Here is a 19,724-nt window from a genome sequence, read left to right on the forward strand (position 1 = left end):
CTTTTATTTTATTATTATTGTTGTTGTTGTTGTTGTTCTTATTTTTGGGTTTTTTGAGACAGGGTCTCACTATGTAGTTGAGATTGACCTGGAACTCACTATGTAGCACAGGCTGGTCTCGAACTCACAGCGATCCTTCTGCCTCAGCCTCCCGAGTGCTGGGATTACAGGCATGTGCCACAACGCTCAGTTTAGAAAAACTTTTAAAAGAATGGTTGTACCAATTAAATGACTGCTTTTTAAAAATACTGAAAAAAGTGTGCTGGTTACAGGCATGTGCCACAACGCTCAGTTTAGAAAAACTTTTAAAAGAATGGTTGTACCAATTAAATGACTGCTTTTTAAAAATACTGAAAAACTGAAAGAGATAGAAATACCATCACAATGATTTATTACACATTGTATTTGTGTATCAGATTATCACACTGTACCCCACAAATGTGCAGTTAATTGTCAATTTTTAAAAGTACTGAATAGCTGTGGTGTGGCTCAGTGGTAGGAAACATGCTTACCATGAGCAGCCCTGCAAAAATAAAAAATACTGGAAAAGCAATGCAGCTGACTCATGCATGCAGGCATATATGTGCATATGTTCACAAACATGTATGTGTTTGTGTGTATACACCTTTTTTTTCGCAGTACTGGAGATTGAACCCAAGGCATTTACAATGAGCTACATCCCTCCCCACCCACTTTAAAGTTTTGAGACAGAGTCTGGTTAAGTTGCCTATCTTAGGCTCAAAATGGAGATCTTCCTGTCTCAGCCTCCCTGAGTGCTGGGATAACAGGTATACAACTGACTGCATAGCCTTTGTATTTGGAATTATTTTAGACTTATAGTCACCCTTCAGTTTCCATAGGAGATGAATTCCAAAATACTCCATAGATACCAAAACGTACGGATGTTTAAACTCTTACGTGAAATGGCATAGAAGCTGTGGGTGTAGCTCAGTGTAAAGTGCATGCTTAGACCTAGGTTCAATCCTAGCACCATAACCAATTGGTCAATCAACAGAATACAGTGGACCCTTAACTTATGGACTCAATTTGTTCTCCAGGGCTGGTGGTAGCTCAAGTTGGTCAACTGAAGACTCAGTCTTCTCTACACAGACTTCAAAGTCTCTCTCTTCTACCCAGGCAGACCTTAGTGCACCGAGACAGACACGGCCCAGGATCGCTCAATTAACTCCATACAGAAAAGGATGCTGCAGTGTTCCTTCCAGAATCCTTTAAGGGTTAAATCTGTATCTGAGACCATCTGGAAGCACAGGTGGCCAGCATTCATGTCATAACTCAAGACTTTGTCCATAAGTTAGAACGAAAATTCCGGTTGTAACCCAAGTTGTTCGTATGTTAGGCCAATCATAACGCAAGGGTCCACTGTATACTATGTGCATAGAACCTATGTACATTTTCCTGTGTAACTGAAATCACCTTTAGATTACTTACAGTACTGGATATAAGGCTACATAAATGGCTGTTACACTGCACTATTCAGAGATAGTGACGTGTTCAGTACTGACAATTTTTTCAAATATTTTCTACCTGTACTTGGTTGGATTTGAGGATATGAAAACCTCAGATACAGAAGGATGACTGTACAAAGAAGGTGGAAAGAAAATATAGAGTTCTTGTACATCCTCTGCCCTCTCATGACCTGGTACACTGGTCACAACTAAGAAATGACATTAACATTCCTATCAGCTAGACTGTGTGATTCAGATATCACCGGTTTTGCCAATGCACGATAGCACCTTGTTGTCTAAAGTGATCTTGTTCATTCACTTGTTTACTGACTTATCATCTGCCTCCACCCCGTCACTGTCAGGAGCAAAGAGACCGCGGCTGTCTTTCTGCAGTCTTTCTGCCCCAGCCCTGATCGTGATGTGGAATCCCAGGAACCAGAGTGTGCACTTTTGTCCTGCTATGCAAGAGGCCTCACAGTTGGTTGCCATACAATGTATGAGGTTGTTCTTAAGGAGGGACGCAGAGTGGAAGGCTCAGAACATGTACTGGCAGGTGCTTAATTATGTTTAGTCCAAGGAATGAAAGGCAAAGGCCACCACTCAGTGAAGGTGGGAACCAAGAACTTTATGGGCAGCTCCCATAAAGGAATAATTTCAACAAAATTTGTTGAGACTGCTTTGAATCATTTTCCAGCATGAGTTGTCACAAAAGGCCCACTCCCAATCCCTGATCATTCAAAGTCCATCTCAACTACTAAGACAATTAATCCAACTATTCTTCTTAGGGAAGTTCTCCTTTCTGTTTTCCCCACCACGTCCAAAGGAGAGGAAGCAACCCTACCTAAAGCAGAAGTCAGCAGGCTTTTTCTGGGAAGAGCTAGACCGTAAATATTTCAGGCTTTTCAGGCCACAAAGGACACTATTACAACTGCCCAACTCTGCTATTATAGCTGGAAAACAGCTGGGGGGACACATGCATGGATAAGCATAAGCTGTATTCTAATAAAACTTCATTTACTAAAATAAGCAGTGAGCTATAGGCTGGCTTCCTACCTGTGACCTAAGGCACAACTGCCCACATACATGCAAAACATAAAGCTCAACATAAGCGCCAATGAACTAAGTTTGTGCACTTAGACAAAGAAGGGTCTGAAAACACACTGATTTGAAAAACAAAACATTGAATTTCTTATACTAAGAGATGGTGTGGCATGTCTGTTAAGTATGACAGGTCCAGCACCTTGCATAATTACCATATTTCCTGTGTGCCAAGAACCTTTAAGATCTATTGTCTCAGCAAATTTCAAGGATAAGTTAATTAGCTTGATGGGACGATCATTTCACAATATGTACATGTATTAAAATATTTCAGCGTACATTTTAAATATATACAATTTTATTTGATAATTTTATCTTGATAAAGCTGAAGCATGCTTATGACACAATATTCAGTGAAAAATATAGGATAAAAGTATATCACTATGTGTTGTGCCTGCCTCAAAAGCGCAAGGTCCTAAGTTCAATCCCTGGTACTAGAAAAAAAATTATTGTGTCTCTGTAAAACATGTAGAGAAGAAAACAGTGAAAGAAATTCATTTTTTTTTTGATATCAGGTTAGTTTTAAAATCACAATGCTATTTTGGATTAATTTACTAAACATCATAAAACGTTGGGGGATAAAAGACTCAAATATTCAGAACCAGCCCTATTACAACCCACCTCTGTGACCTGTTCTGGAACCCCTGGGTGTCCCTCCATTTCCTCATCTGTTTGAAAGAGATGCAGGTTACGTGTCTCACAGGTGGCTGTAAGGATTGAAAGTCAGTACACACTGCTTATGCAACATCATAGAGGTACTTAATACCACTGAATCATTTACTTTTAAATAGCTTTTTGTAATAATAAATGGTGTTGGAAAAACTGGATCTCAACCTGCCAAAGATTAAAACTAGGCCCCTATCTTCCACCATGCACTAAACTAAAATCCAAGTGGATTAAAGATCTAAATATTAAAAAAGAAACACTAAACTTGCTGCAAGATAAGTTAGGCCGAACTCTTAAAGACACTGGCATAGGAAAAGACTTTATGAACAAATCCTCAGCATGGGAACTAGCAGAAAGAATCAACAATTGGGATCTCATCTTATTAAAAAGCTTCTGCACTGCAAAAGAAATCAACAGAACTAAAAGACAACTTGCAATGTGGGAAAAATTTTTACCAGCTGCTCCTCAGACAAGGGACAATTATCTAGAATATATAAAAAACTCAAAACAATCAGCCCCCCCAAATACAAAGACCCAATTAAAAAATGGGCATCTGAAATGGACAGACATTTTTCAGACAAAGAAGTAAAAGCAGAAAGTCAATATATGAAAAAATGTTCCACATCACTGGTCATTCGAGAGACAGAGATGAAAACAACACTGAGATTCCACCTCACCCCCCAAAGAATGGCTGCTATCAAGAAATCACACAATAACAAATGTTGGCGGGGTTGTGGGGAGAAAGGAACCCTTCTCCATTGTTGGCGGGAGTGCAGACTGGTGCAACCACTATGGAAATCAATATGGAGATACCTCAAAGAGCTGGGACTTGAGGTTCCATTTGACCCAGCCATCCCTCTGCAGGGGTATCTTTCCAAAAGAATTAAAAGAATCATATCACAGTGATATATGCACACCTATGTTTATAGCGGCACAGTTTGTAATCGCTAAAACTTGGAAACTGCCCACTTGCGCATCGGTTGGAGACCGGATAAAGATGTAGTTTTTCTATAAAATGGAATATTACTCAGCCACAAAGAATGAGAAATTAGATTCATTCATAGGAAAATGGATACATATTGAGGATATACTCCTAAGTGAAATAAATAAGTCACACATGTGTAAATACTGAATAGTTTCTCTGGTGTGAAAAACTATAATAGTACATAAAATCCTAATGATATAACTGACAATGTGAAATAGGACGAAAAGGGCTAAAGGTGTAGGGAAAGTGGGAAGGGTAGGGGAAAGGTAATAAGGAAAAAAAAAAAAATATGAGAAAATTAAAAAATGGAAATGAAGTGTTTGTAAATGGAGAGGATAGGAGGGGGTGAAGGGAGGGCAGGGACAAGGGGGAAAAAAGAGAACCAAGACCTGTCACGTAAAGGTACAAGATCCTAATAATGAATGTTACTGTACTATATACCTAAAATGTACCAATAAACTCAATGAGAAAACAATTGTTAAAATGAAAAAAAAATAGCTTTTTGTTTCCAGACAGGGTCTTGACATATAGTTTAGGCTGGCCCTGAACGTGCCTTAATCCTCCTGCCTCAGCCTCTCAAGTGCTGGGATTATAGGTGTGCACCACCATGCCCAATTTAAAGGGCTCATTTTATGTTACGCACATCTCACCTTGATTAATAAAAACAAGGAAGGTGGATCCTGTATGCATATTACAGGTGCCAGTGAGGTTTTTCAGAAATTAGCCGAGACTTTCTACATACTGACCACAGTAATGTACCTTCAAAGGGGACTTTTTAGGTATCACTGATCTTCTTTTCCAGCTTTGAATAGCCTTAAGATATGTCAGTCAATGCAAGAGATTATAATAAATATTCCCGAAGTCTAAAAAAACCTTTAATGTATTGAGAGCATTGCGGATAGGACGTAGCACAGTGCCAAGCACTCTAAATGCTAGTTATTAGTATGGTGGTTTAGCTGCAAGTAACCAGACGTTTACACAGCAGTTGGATTTTAGAAGAAAGAGCCTCATTTGTTGGGAGACAACATAGTTGCACTTACACCCTTCCCTTTGGTCACTACAGAGCCCGGGACCACACTCGGCTCAGGCACAGAGTTCCCTCCTCATCCTCCGTATGTGGAAGGGACTGGGGCACAGGGGACACGGTGCGGCTCTTGGGACCAGAGCAAAGACAGCCACCATCACAGCAGTTCCGCATGGAACAGGAGAGGAGAGACAAGGAGTGAAATGGGGAGGAGGATGCAGCAGGAAGTATCCTAAACTCTGGGGCCCGGGCAACCAGGTAATGATGGGTGTGTCTTAGTCACTTTCCCTGACACCGAGATGCAGTCCCTGACACCTACAGCTGAAAGGAGGAGAGGTTTATTTTGGACCATGGGTTTTAGGGAATTCCATACATGGGTGATTGGACCCAAGGCAGAAAAATCATAGTGGAAGGGAATGGTGGAGGAAACCCATTTGTCAGCCAGGAAGCAGAGAGCAAAGGAAGGAGTCAGGAAGGAGATACGTCCATCCATTTCTCTTCACCACCAGTTCAGCTGAAAGTTTAATAAGACTCACTTGCATCTGTTCCCAAGACTATGTCAGGACACTTGCTACTCTACTTAAATGATTCACGTCAATATTGCAATGAGATGCCAGTGTGTGGACCTCTCCTAACATGTTTTACAAAAAGAAGGTAGCCCATGGGTTAATTCTCATTAAATTAGGCAAGGGAAGAAAATTGTAAAAGACTAAGAACAGAAATCTAGAAGTGAGGGGGTGTAGTTCAATGGCCTCATGTTTATCTAGTACACATAAGCTCCTGTGTTCCATCACTAGCACTAAAAAAAAAAAAAAAAAAAATCTAGAATGATTCTATGTTCCAATTGCTTTACAAGTGTATAAGGCCCTTGCCCTACAATAAGGAAACCCTGGACCTTGCACAAGGGTCTAGGTTCAATCCCTACCACTCTTAAAGAGAGGGAGGGAAGGGAGCCTGGGAATGAATCAAAGAATTTCTCATGATATAGTTGATACAAAGACACTACTTGCTCAGTAGCACACCTAAAATAAATAAAAACCAAACCTCACCCAAACAACACCCTCAATGGAAGAAAACCCACCCCCAAAACTAAACTTTGACTTGCTCAGATTTATAAGTCAATGAACATGAATACTCTGAAGTTAAAGAACTTGAGATTTTGAGTATTTCAAAAGGCATGGCAGACGCTTTGGACTGGTGACCCAGTGGCTACACAGAGCCCCTTTCATCCTTGTCTCCTATTTATTTGAAAGGCTAGAAATGTAAAATTCTGGGTTTTCCAGGTTCCCTTATAGCTGGAGGAGGCAAACATGCTCCTACTCTGTCCCAAAGAAGGAGGCTCTAAGAGAGGTTTCCAGGGCATCAGTATCGAGAACTCAGAACAATTTACAGGTAGGTGTTTCATGAATAAGTATTTCTAAAACATCCCACCCGGGTCTCTGCACACAACTGCTGTACAATATCCCAAATGCAGTGCCACTCTGTTCAACACAGACATTTTTCCAAGGAGACTGGAGCTCACCACTCCCTTCAGTAGCAGCAGGATAGGCATTTTTGGAACTCTGGATACTTCCTCTTCTCTTTGGTGTTCCAGTCACGAGGTGAGTGAATTTACTCTACTCCATGCTTGTACCACAATATCCTGCCATGAGTCCAAAGCACTGGAGCCAAGTGATCATGGACTGAAAGCTCCAAAGCTGTGAGTCTTGGGGTGTTAAGTCACCTTCCCATCACTGGGACAAAATGCCCAACACCCATTACTTAAAGGAGTAGAGGCTTATTTTGGCTTGTGGCTCCGGGGGGTTCAGTCTATATCTGGCTGACTCTCAGCATGATGGGATGGTATGGTGGAGGAAGGCTGCTCGGCCCAAAATGGCAACTAGGAGGCAGAAAGGGGAGGATCCAAGAACAAGAATTCGCTCTTCCAGGTCAGGCTCCCAGGGCCCCACCTCTTCTGAGAAGGCTCTACCTCTTAATAGCTGTGAACTCATTGATGGTTTAATCCACCGAGGAGTACAGCAGCAATCCTATGATACAATCAGCTTCTAAAACACTTCTCTGAACACGCGAGACTTCGGGGGCACAGTTGAGATCTAAACTGTAATTTGAAAGAAACCTTTTCTCTTTCTAAATTGATTGCCTCCAAGTATTTGTTATAATGGTGGAGAGCTGCCTGACATGGTTGTATGCCCAGGAATGAAACTGCTGGGTCATGAGGGCATGCATGTATGTAATTATGTAATTGTGATTAGCATTATTCTTTGGTACTAGGGATCGAACTTGGGATCCTGTGTTTGCAAGGCTGGTGGTGGCACCACTGAGCTAAATACCCAGCCCTGCATGTGTGTAATTATACTCTGCACAATTCTTTTCTAGAATGGTGATGGACCTCAGTTTCTCACCCCTTCAGCAAAACATTACAGTTCCATTTTCCCTACATCATTGCTATTTCTTGGTATTTTCAGGCTTTAAAAATCTCTGCTGGTTCAATGAGTGTACAGCAGAATTTCATTGTTTAATTTTGTGTTACTCTCATATTTCATGAGCTTATTAAAACTGAATGATCACAAGGATTAGCCCATTCTTTATATGGCGCTCTGAGTGAATACCTGTCCCATCTTTTCTATTGGTTAGTAGTGTTGCCTTTTACCCTCTAGGACCAGGTTTGAATCCCTGGGATTTTGCAAAGATATTTGAGCCTGTCATCTGTTGGTTGAATGTGGTGTCTTCAGATAGCATACATCTTTTACTTTTACACAGACAGATTCATCCACTTTTGCTCTTAATTTGCGTGTGTGTGGGCTTAACAAGTACTTCCCAACACTTTCCTTTATTACATTTCAATCCATATTTACACTCGGCCTTTTACATTTAGGGCTTCTAAACCCTTTTAGAGTTGTTTACTTTTATATTTGGCACGAGGCATGAATCCAATTCCCTTTTCTTCACATACAGCAGCAGGTTTTTTGACTCCTTCTGTAAAGAATCCATCTGTGTCTCATCTGCATGAGTCCATCTCTGCATCTCTGACTCTTCTTCACCATCTGTCCAGGTAGCTGTACCACTGTGCTTTCATTATGTCTTACAAGTAGGAGTAATTTTGATCGGAACTCGATAAAGTTTAGAAATTAAGAGGAAAAGCTGTGCAACACTAAACAATCCCTTCCCAATCAGAAGGGAACTATGAATCAAAACCACAGTGAGGTATCACTTCACACCCATGAGGATGGCTATTACCAAAAGGAAAACTTAGAAAAAAACAGAAATCAAATGTTGATGAGGATGTGCAGAAGTTAGTGCGGCCACTGTGGAAAACAGCCTGGTTGATTCTTCAAAAAGTGAAAATAGAATCTTCCTAGGTCCCAGCAATCCCACTTTCAGGTACACATTCAAAAGATGTTTGTGCGTCCACGATCACAGACAGCAGCATCATTCACAGTATTCAAACAGTGAGGCCAACTGAGTCCCTTCCAACACATGAACGGAGAAACAACGTGTATATACATACAGTCGAGTACTCTTCAGCCCTGAAAGGAGGGAAGTTTGACACGTGCTACAACAAGGATGAAGAAGACACTGTACTGCGGGAAACAGGGCAGTCACAGGACAGATACCATGTGCCCTCAGTTACAGGACGTATCTAGAGTAATCAAATTCACAGATGAAGTACAACGGTGGGTACCAGGGGCCAGGGGGACCAGTAAGTGTTTAAAGAGGGCAGAGTTTCAGCTGGCGAAGGTAAAAATGTCTGGAAATGAATGGTGGTGGTGGTTGTGCAATAGTAAGAATGTACAACTGCTACAGAATTGTAAATTTAAAAATGGTTGAAATGAGCCACGTGTGGTACTACATGCCTTAATCCAAGCATTCTGGTAGGCTTGGGGTAGGAGGATCACAAGTTTGAGCCATTTAGTGGCATGCTGAGATCCTGTCTCAACCAACGTTTAAAAAATTTTAAAGGCGGTCGGGGGATGTAGCTCAGTGCAAAGGCCTTGGGCTCAACCCCTAGTTTTGCCAAAAAAAGTTAAAATGGTAAATTTTGCTTTATATATTTTACTACAAGAAAAAAGTATTCTAGTCAAGGAAAACAGATCACATTTGTCCATTTATTTCTCCACTCATTCTTACTTTTTTGACCTTCATAAGTTTTAAAATTTTTCTCCATAAGTCTTGTATATTACTGGGCTAATTTCTATTTACTTATTAGCTTTTGTTATCATGACATCGTATACTTTATAGACATTTTCTAAACCCTTGTGTGTTGCCTCTTTATCATCTAGACTTGTACAAACAAGCACCTCATCCTACCCTCTACCAGCTCGCTGAGCAAAATTCAATCCTTTTCTGCTGTTCTCTTTTCCAGACCACACAGAATCTTGTGGATAAATAAGATATTGGTGATTTGACATCTGTTTTTAAAATACCAACACAGCATAAGATAAAACACAAAAGGGGCTAGGGGTTTGCCTCAGTGGTAGAGCTCTTGGCTGGTATGCATGAGACCCTGGGTCCCATCCCTAGAACTGCAAAACAACAAAAACAAAAACAAAACACACACAAAACGACTTCATGCAACTCAAGACAACAGACTTATATTTCATTCTTAATAATTGCTCTTTACATTTTCAAGTCAGAGAATAGCCATTTAGATGGTAATTTAAATTCATATGCAAATTCTTTTTAAAAATTAATTTTATTGGAACATTTTAGATTTACATAATGGTAATATTCTTCATAGGGAATTTGTATCTGTATATCTTAAGTTTTTCCCCATCGCTTCCCGTCCCTTCAACTCCTTTTTCCCCTCATTTACAAAAGCTTTTTCATTTTTTCTTCTATTCTTTTTTTCTTTTCCCTTCTTTTCTTTCCCCCTCCTCTCTCACTAGTTCCCCTTCCCATTTGAACATTTTCTTCCTATTTCACACTATCTATTATTCACATTTTGGTCCTTATTTAGCCTTTCAATTTCTCACACCAGAGAAATGTAATATTTAAACACGTGTCTGATTTCCCTGAAGAGTAAAGTCTCAAGGTGCAACCATTTACCTAGAAATGTCTCAAGTGTATCCTTCTTCATGACAGCATAATACTCCATCGTATAAAAACCCCACATCTTTATCCATTCACTGGCTGATGGGCACATGGGCTGTTTCTAAGATTTAGTTACTACAAACCGTGCTGCTATAAATGTGGGTGTGCATATATTGCTGTGGTAAGATCACATGCAAATTCTATGCACAGACAAAAACTCCCTGGTAATCTCTGGTTTGAATCAAATGCATAGGTGAGAAATGGCTTTGGAAATGGGAGAATGACTCAGATTTTGTCTTCCCACAAATGTTGGTACAACATCCAGGAAACCACAATGCATTTAGTTTTCATTCTTGCCTAGCCCCCTCTGGTCTGGGGCAGTTACTCATTCCTTGTATTTTATGACCTTGACAGTTTTGAAGGGTACAGATCAAATACATTACAGGACACAGCTCAAGTTTGGTTTGTTTGATGTTTTTCTCAGGAGTATTCAGGGGATAAGGAATATGGGGAAGAACAGCACGGAGGTGAGAGGCTCTGCTTTTCCACAGCATCACATCAAGGGGTGCAGGCAACAACATGGCACCATTTGCAAAGTTAACTCCATTACAGTGTGAGCAGGGCTGCTCTACTGGAAAATTCCTCTCACCCTCTCCACACTCATCTTCGGAGGGGAGTCATTAGGACCAGCAGTGGAGGGTGGGGCTTGTGGACAATTAACCTTCGACTCCTGGAGGAGGGAGTATCCACACAGATTATCTGGGATTCTTCTGTAAGGAACAGTTGTCTCTTCTCCAGAACATCTGTTTCTTCAACCACTGACTTTAGGAGACATTCATGGATAGTTATACTTTGAGTTATAATCCAAATTTGATCAGATGTGGTCACTCCTTGCTTTTATGAACATTGTACCAACAATTATATATTTTACATTTGATTCCTTAATGCATGTTTCAAACCTGACAGAAACAGAGTTTTTAGCCAGGGTGGGGGTACACATCTATAATCTCAGTACTTGGGAGACTGAGACAGGAGGGTCACAAGTTTAGACCAGCCCAGACTACATGCAGAAGGGGGGAGCAAGGGCAGTGGGGAGAGAAACAGGGAGGGAGGAGAGAGAGATTGGGGAACTAGTCTTACCTTAGTCAAGATTATTCATGCCGTTGATAAATGTGCCATCAAACCTGGCTGATTATTTGGAACATGACATTATCCAACTCAGTGCCTGAGAAGTGAGAACCACTTGCAAAGCACCTCTAGAATTAGCCTGAGAAGCTTACAAGCATCCCCTCAAGGCAGGGCTGCAAAACCCTTCCGTGGAGGTAACTAACTGGTCCAATAGAGGACACTGTAATTATTGCTCAGCTGGCCCAAATGCTGTCAGGTCCCTGGCTTCGGGGAGCAGCAGTGTGTGTGAGTGTGAGTGTGTGTATGTGAGTGTGTGTGTGTGTGTGTTACACATAGAGAAAATGTGGCAGTTTCCTCAGCCAGACAAGATGCTTAGGATCAACAGCATCTGGAATTTCATTTTGCTCTGAGCTCCATAACAAAACATGTGTAGAAAAACCTTTGGGATAAGCGAAAGCATGGATAAAGGGTTCTTTTTTGAGGAACAATCCCTAAAAGCCAGGTGTCTGAGTTCCTTACAGCAGCCAGGCTGTTCTGTTCTTCTCCAAGTCCATGTTATTTTCCTGATTGCCAAGCTATTTCTCATGTATGCATCTGAATCAAACCAGAGAATAGCAGCGAGTATTTACTTGTGTATAGAATTTGCATGTGAATCGAAATTACCATGGAAATGGCTATTCTCTGACTTAAAATTTTAGTGGGCAATTATTTAAAAATGAATATAAGGTGTTTAAAAGAACACAGCCTTCTGTAGTTGCCTCAGTGTCCCCAGCACATACCAGAGCAGTCACTGCTGTGAAAGGATCTGTATCCAAGACAAGTTTTCCCTGTTCATTCTTAATATCAAGCAGCCCTTCAAGCTTTCAGACAATTTAAGAATCAGGGGCATCGTACTCAGGAGTCTTTCTTGTTTCGGTGTAGGTATTTTGAGGTCGGGCACAGGGACTTCCTTCCCGATAAAGTGTGAACCACAGGTTCTGGTTCTGATAATAAGCCACAGCTGGGCCCATCTGCCAACTTCTCACTGCAGGCTCTGCTGAGAAGATGCTGTTTAAACAAATCCCCAGGATGCAGAAGAGTGAAAGCTAAGCGCTCTGAGGGAACACTTCTGCCTGTGCGCTTGGTAGGTTCAAAGCACAGAGAACAGGGACTGCGGAGTTGCACACGTGCTAAGGGATGAGGCAGACATTCTGAGGGACTCAAGTGTCCCAAACACGTCAGGCACTAGGACCTCCCTGGACTCTCCAGGTTGGAGATGGGGAGGTCTTTTTGTCCGTTATACCCATGCATGTAATCAGTGATTGTTCCTATTGTAAATCCCAGGTTCACCATCTGTATGCCCCAAAGGGCTGGGCGATTGGTAATACCCGGCCCCTGTGGGATTAATCTGCAATTTCACACTAAGTGATTTTTAAGTATAATTTGTAACAACGATACAACATTACCATTTCTAAAATAAACAGTCAGGATTGTTACTTTGCAATAAGAAGAAGAAAACGTCCAGGGAGTGCTGTACTACAGCAAGTTTATATGCTCCCCCCCATTTACTTTCGCTTTACTTTAGACATAAATGAGACGAAAAAAAACCAAACTCTAGAACCCAGAGAATGCGTGCTGAGTAAGTGAAGGAGCTGCTCCCCACTTAAACTGGGGAACAGGATCCGTACATGCCATTTTGGCAAGACTGAAAGTTCTCAGCAGTTCTTCAAACCACTCAAAATTGTTAGGAGTCCTCAGGATAAAGCCACTTACAGTGAAAACTGTGAGTTTGGATTCTCTGTTGAGCAATGATCTGTTAAACACTGCTGTACAGAGAGGAGGAGCCTCTGAAATCAGTCCACGGCATTCTTTAATTGGCTTGAAGCATGAAGAGAAACAAACAATTTCTCTTCCAGAGGCACTCTTTTTATTTAATGTCTTGGTTTGTTATAGGAAAAGCACTACTCCAATCAAAAGCTATCGATATGAATTACAATATACATTATGTAAAAGAGCATCCTTATTTGAAATAAGTCTAATCAAAGCAAGAGTACGCACACTGAGACATTTCCATCTGCTTTATTGAGATGGAAGACTTTCCGTTTGAGTGAAATCAATGTGGGGATTTAACTTTCCTAACCATTTTGTGGGGTTGGGAGTGTGGCTCAGTGGTATAGCACTTGCCAGGCATTTGTGAGGGTTTAAATCTGATCCCTGGCACTGCTGTAAAAACAAAGGAATGAACAAAAACAGCTTTTTATGGAGGGTTCAAATGTCCCCTTTTATGGATCACGTGGTGGAGATGTCAGACCCAGTTTCTTAAGAGTCATAAAGTGTCCTGCACATCGAGTGTGCTCGACTCCATTCTTTATACTCTACCCCGTGAGGTAGATGCTCTCTCTCTACACAGCCAGGGTGAAGAGCAGCAGTTCCATGGAACGTGGCTGCGTCCTTAGCAGCAGGATCTGACTTGTCCCCAGCCACGCACACGAATGCACATGGAGCAGAAAAGTAGGAGGCAGTTGGTCCTACACGCCACCCATTCCCCTTCCCATGACGGTGTCAGCTAGAAATAAATAAGGTGAGTCAAGCCATAAGTAAGTCCTTTGATCTCACACACACAGCAGTAACACTCGCCTCACAGCGCCGTGAGGGGAATGGAGCACGATGCGCAGAGCACTCAGCATATCACTGGGCAGGCGACTTGTTAAAAAAGAGGAGAAAATTAACAACTGACAGTGTTTCTAAGGTTTCTGATAGCACGGTGGGCACAAAAAAAATTTTTTTTAAACTTTTGTCTTTATTATTTTAAAAAATGACCAATGAAAAACATGTTCAGAGACCAATGGCAAAGGTCTAGGCCTTGGGGCTGGATGTGGCCACCCTGTACCAAGGGTAGCTGCAGTCAGTCCCCGCTGACAGGACCGCGGGCCCAGCACGGCCAACTTCCCAGATTCCTCATGAAAAGCTGAGGATCCCAACTCGAAGGATTTTTAAATGCTGGCATCTGATTCAAAGGAAGTGCGTGAGTCAAGGAAAGCCTGTGAGTGGCTGAAGGTGGCCTGCTGACCCCAAGCTAAGGATATCTGATTCAGAAAAACACAATAGGAAAAGACAGCCAAAGAAAAAGAATAGAAGAATAGAGTGACAGTCATAGTTCTGATGACAGACTCAAGTTATACATAAACTGTGCCCGTAACACAGGTCTCCAGGTGGGAACGGTGAGTCCCGCACAGTACGAGAAAACAGCACCTAAAAGATGCACAAAGTCAAAGTGAAATAAAACAGACACAGCAGCTTAAATGTCACATGGTTTCTCTTATATGAGAAACCCACAGTAAAGAGCAAACAAAGATAGATAATACGAAGTAGGGAGACAGACTATTCTCTAAGGGGAAGGGGATCAAGAGGTGGAGGGGGGAGAGGACGAGGGAAGGAATGAAAAAGGGAACTGGGATGTGCTGTGTGCGCGGACCAGCTCCTCACAAGGAACATGAACAGTATGTACTGCACACATGTACCAATAGACTAGAATGAAAAATTTAAAAAGATGCACAACATGGCCAGATTAAATCAACTCTAGAATTCAAGGGCAACACAGCCAGCTGTCGCCCCCTCCCCCAACTGGTAACTGCTGAATGGGATTTCCCCTTGGAAAAAGGAAGGTAAGGGCTTAGTCCGGGCAAGAGACAGATTCAGCGACAAACATCACCCTGAATATTTTTAAATACACAACACAGAATCATTTTGAAGCAACGTGAGTTACAGTCTCAAGGGTTCCATGAAAGACTGTATCATTCAAACCTTTCAGTCACTAGGACAGTTTGCTAAATCCAGATTTTATCGGTTGAAAAAGTTGAGATTGTTTCTCAGAAGAATCCCATTGATCCCCTACTTCCTTTAGGAGGATCCCAGTACAGAACAGGGAGCTTTGGATACACAAAATCTCCTGGAAACACAGCCCACGTCTGTGGAGCACCTGTAGGAACTGTAGATCAGCTCCCCCATCCCTGACAGATGCGTGCTATTCTACTCCTGAGAGGTGGGGAGGGCAAGAGACAAACTCAGGACAGCCACTCGGCCAGGGGGGTTCTGGGGTGGGACGGTGCTGAGACTTGAACTCAGGTCTACCTCGAAGTTGGGCCATAGCAAAGCTTTCCTAGAGCCCTTCCCCACATATAAGGAGTCTTCACATCCAGTTGATGAGTGCGCCTGTATGGATTCTAATTCACATAGAACTGTTATGTTAAAATAACATGGATTATTCACTTTTCAAAAATAAAATTGGTTTCGGGGAGGATTACGCCAAACAACTTATCCTTGATGACTCAGAAGGTATCTCTGAATTTTTCAGGGCATGCTGCCTAGCAATTAGTAGTATAACAACACAGATAGATAATCTGTAATTCTGGCCAACGGAGGGTCCAGCATTTAAAAAAATTTTTTTTAAACCACAGAATCCCATTTTAGTCTCTGGATTATTTCTTTTGTGCTTTTAAACTTATGCCACATAATGCTGAACGTGGTGGAGCACACCTGTAACTGTGGGTACTCAGGAGATTGAGGCAGAAGACTGAGAGTTTGAAGGCCAGCCACCTAGCAAGACCCATTAAAACTTTAAGCCACAGAGAATAAACAGAATAACTGTCCAGTACTTTTGGTGTTGTCTGTCACTACAGAATATATTCACGGAAACAGATATAGCATTAGTTTAACCTTTTTTCCCAAAGCATGTATTTTTCTATCACCCTGCATTTAGATACAGAGTAAATGAGCGTGTTAAAGCAGTAGATATGTGACTGTCTATGCTCATCAGGGAATTTGCTATTTACATACAGGGACTTGGCCTTGAACTTCAGGACAAGATGGAGACTATTGTGGAACGTGGGCTCAGAGATCTAATCTAACTTACTTCTGGCTATGAGTCTTTCTCACCTCGGCGTGGCTTCCCCATCAACAGCTCAGCCAAAAGCACGTTCTACCCTGGGAGCAGACATGTGGCCTGGGCGCATTGTAATTGTCAGACGGTTTTCCTTCATATTGATTAAATTCAGCCCTGGAAACTATAACTGGGTGATGTTCCAGAGAAAAAGTCTCAAGAAAATTTCTCAAAAGAAAATTTCATACCAGAGTCCCTGCACATACTACAATAAAACTAAGTGAGGTTATTTTTCGTTTGTTTTTTGAGACAGCGTCTTACTATAGTTCAGGCTGACCTTGAATTCACTATGTAGTCCAGGCTGGCCTCAAGTTCTTGGCGATCTCTTGCCTCAGACTCCCAAGTGCTGGGATGGCAGGTGTGCAATACCATGCCTGGCTAAGCGAGCTTGTTGTAAAAGAAAAAGTTTAAAATAAGCAAAACCTGCTACAATGTGCCCTGTGTACATTCGCAGGTCACATTATTCGGTGGGCTTAATTTTATCAACTGCTGTTCACCTTTCTGAGAAATAGGAAAGTGATTGAACCGGATGTCAGGAAAGCAGTAAGAGATCATAAAAATATAATGATATTCTACTACTCTCTTTCTACAAATATCCCAGGCTCTAGCATCCTCTTAGTAAATAAGATGTAGGACAACAATTACAAGGGGCGATTCCTCTAAAATTGTGCTCCCAAAAAGAACCATAATACACGTATCAGTCATGCTAACAGGAGCAATGAGATCAGTGTACTTTCATGGTCTCCCACAGAAAGAAAAAAAATATTGTGCTCTGTCTTCAGAAGTTGTTTTTCAGACATTCAACAATGACTTCCCTAGGGCTACAGAACTGTACGTTTTATAAAATCAGAATAGATACTGGATACACTATCTATTGAGAACTTTCTCTAAGGAAAATGTCACCTAATCAGTTTTTAGTAACCGACAAAGCCAAGGAGAATCATGCCACAAACCTCCAGATTCCCTACGATGTGCCAGACCCAGCCCTTAACACTGTGGTCCTTCCTGGTCAGTCCTAGTTTCACTATCTGAGGAACAAAGACCTCAGTGGTTCTACTTCTTACACAGGTGCTGCACTTCACTAGCCTGGGGGGTTAGGATGGAAGGAACAGAATGAGTACATATTGCTACAGATCCTTCTTCCTGACTTGTCCATTTCCTCCTCGCCACTGGGAAATTGGAATAAGCAAATCAAAAATCAAGATTTTAGGAAAAAGGGAGAAGAATGGTCAGAACTTGTGAAAAAGTTGAGCTTCTTGATTAAAAAAAAAAAAATCCCTGCTTCAAACTTGTCAGGAGAGTTAATACTTTTTAATCCTTCAGTAGGAACTGTTCCTACATGCTGCAGCTGTGAAACTAGCGATCCCAGTTGTAATTGAGTTCGTTTTAAGCTTGTAATAGACAAAATATTTCTGACACAGCCATAGGCACCCTGGCTGCAAACAGAACCATAACACAACTACTCTGTCACACTACCAGAACCTAAGGCTGAGATTAGAGCATTTCCGCTACATTTTCTATGGAATGTGAAGCCAAAAGCCACATACCTACTCCTTTCTCTCCCTTCTGCAAGATTTCTCATATAATCAGAGGCCTGGAGTATTGGAATTGTGCTGGGTTGTGAAAATCTTGCTAGCAGGGACTCTTAAATATGTTTGCAAAATCAGGACCAATCTAAGGCTTGGGATCCTCTCTTATACAGGAGCAAAGGTTAAAGAGTAATAAAGTGATGGGAACAGGTGAACCTCACGTTCTTTTGTTTTACAACGAGATAATACGGCATCAATGACTTTTAGCTCAGTAAAGATTTGGCTTAGGATGGGTCTCCCAACTTGCTTGGTCATACATTCACTTGAGACGCTTGTTAAAAATAAGGATCCATTGCGGGGTGTGGCTCCTGCCTGTAATCCCTCTTCCTGGGAGGCCAAGGGAGGAAGACTAAGTTTGAGGCCAGTCTGGGCAACCAAGACCTATCTCAAAAAGAAAAAAATAAAATAAAAAGGAAAAGAAAAAAAGAATTTTCCACTTCCTTTCTTTAGGGTTCTAATTCACTCCAGGTGACTTACAGTTGAGAAATACTATACATTTATAAAAGGAGATGTTAATCTAGCGAGCAAAAGGGTTCTGTTAAGTTACTTGGGTTTTCTGAATAACTTTAGTAGGAGGTGCTGGGGTGGCAGTATTTTCACCATAAAATCCTGTGGCAAACAACTCAAAATACGAATTCTGTACAAAAATGGCCACAGTTCCCAGCCAAACTCATGCAGAAAAGCCAACTCCTCAAAGGAAAAGGGGAGTTTTGAGGGCCTTCCGGAACATCCTTCCCCAGGACCGAGGGTCCCTCGGTCTTCTTTTCCATAGAGGCAGAGTCTACAGAACTCACAGACTGGATGCCTTTCATTAAATGCTGTACTGGACCTATGGGCTTTCAGAAGAGAGGATTTCTTCCCAAACCACGGTAAATTCAAAAGTAAAACCTTAGGGAAAAGGACTGTTAATTTACCCCAAAGGGAAGTTGTCAGGTCACCCACGTTTACTTACAACTCCAGTAAGGATTAACAGAAACAAGCCCAAATGCTGCGAATGCCTACAATTTAACTGGACAATTAACTGTAGGTCAGTGAGGGACATGCAGAGGAACACAGGCTACAGAAACCATCATTTAAATCAGATTTTGAATAAGTGCAGGTCAGAGAGATGAACACTAAGAAAGTTTCCTGACTAACATCTTTCACTAACATCTGTAAACTACCTTTTCTCCAAGTGTGTACGAGCTGATTTATTTATTCCTGGCAGAGAAAAGAGGACGGCGCCCAGATGCCACAAGAAAACCATTTAAGAGGATTCGGACCAGGGCCAAGGGCCCAGCCCACCTGAATGAAATCGAAATGGAGCCACATGCAGCCCAGGGAACCTAGGCTCTTCCTGAACGTCACCGGGTGAAACTCACGTCCTGGTCACAGGTGCGGGACGCGCTTCCCCTGTGCTGCCGAATAAATAACGCGGGGACAGCGACAAGCCCCCAGGAGCAGCGTGGGCACTGGGGCCTGGCTCTTGGCTGGAGCCAGGTCCTGAGCAGGTGCGGACTGCGGTGTCGGGTTTGGATCCGGACTCTGCTCCTTGCTGCTCGCCATGGCTGGGCTTCCTTCCCCTGCGTGCAAACAGGGGGGCCCTCTCCGCCCGCACCCCCGGCGTAAAGAAGGCAGAAGCAGGCTTAAGTGGACACGGGTGGGGGTGAAGTTGCCTAGCATTACTTCGATCCCAGCAATGACTCCACCCGGGGCTCCAGGGCAGGGTTCCCGACCGGAAACGCAGACTTTCTCCGGGACGGAACTCGTCTGAGCCCCCGGGGGCGGGGAGACCTTTGTCCGCGCTCAGTCGCGCCTCGGCCCCGGGTCCGCGCCACCT

At 42.3% G+C, this 19,724-nt stretch overlaps 1 protein-coding gene across 1 annotated transcript in view; it reads right to left on the reverse strand.

The window, feature by feature from the left end:
* Positions 1-19,724, reverse strand: part of Myo1h (myosin IH) — a 130,113-nt gene that overhangs the window by 90,364 nt on the left and 20,025 nt on the right. The window lies entirely within an intron of this gene.

The sequence above is a fragment of the Fukomys damarensis genome, unplaced genomic scaffold, assembly GCF_012274545.1.
Source record: "Fukomys damarensis isolate Sample0158 unplaced genomic scaffold, DMR_v1.0_HiC HiC_scaffold_12, whole genome shotgun sequence".
NCBI lineage: Eukaryota > Metazoa > Chordata > Mammalia > Rodentia > Bathyergidae > Fukomys > Fukomys damarensis.